General features: G+C 58.8%; 1 protein-coding gene across 8 annotated transcripts in view; it reads left to right on the top strand.

Moving 5' to 3' along the window:
- LHX9 (LIM homeobox 9) overlaps nt 1-289 on the top strand; it is a 16893-nt gene that overhangs the window by 1805 nt on the left and 14799 nt on the right. The gene's annotated exons all lie outside the window — the stretch shown is intronic.

The raw sequence follows: 289 nt of genomic DNA, 5'->3' as shown, positions 1-289 counted from the left end.
TGCTAATAATTAAGCTGGAAGTGATTTGGGAAGTCCCGGTACCTGCAGGCGGTGCGGGGTAGGTTGGCCGTGCCGGTGCCAGTGCCCGCCCCCGCATTGTCCCTGTGCCATGAGCCTGGAGGAAGCCAAGTGTGACTCGAGGCAGACTTAGTGCTTAGAGCCAGCCCCCCCGCCTCCCCGGGTGCCCTCCCTCTTCTCCTAATTATGATCCGTCAATTACTAATCTGCATGCAACTCTTGCCCTAAATCCGAGACGTTCAGGCTGCAATGGGCTTCCGCTTGCAGCCCG

The sequence above is a fragment of the Alligator sinensis genome, unplaced genomic scaffold, assembly GCF_000455745.1.
Source record: "Alligator sinensis unplaced genomic scaffold, ASM45574v1 scaffold34_1, whole genome shotgun sequence".
In the NCBI taxonomy this organism is placed as follows: domain Eukaryota; kingdom Metazoa; phylum Chordata; order Crocodylia; family Alligatoridae; genus Alligator; species Alligator sinensis.
This window is presented reverse-complemented; position numbering and strand designations above follow the sequence as displayed.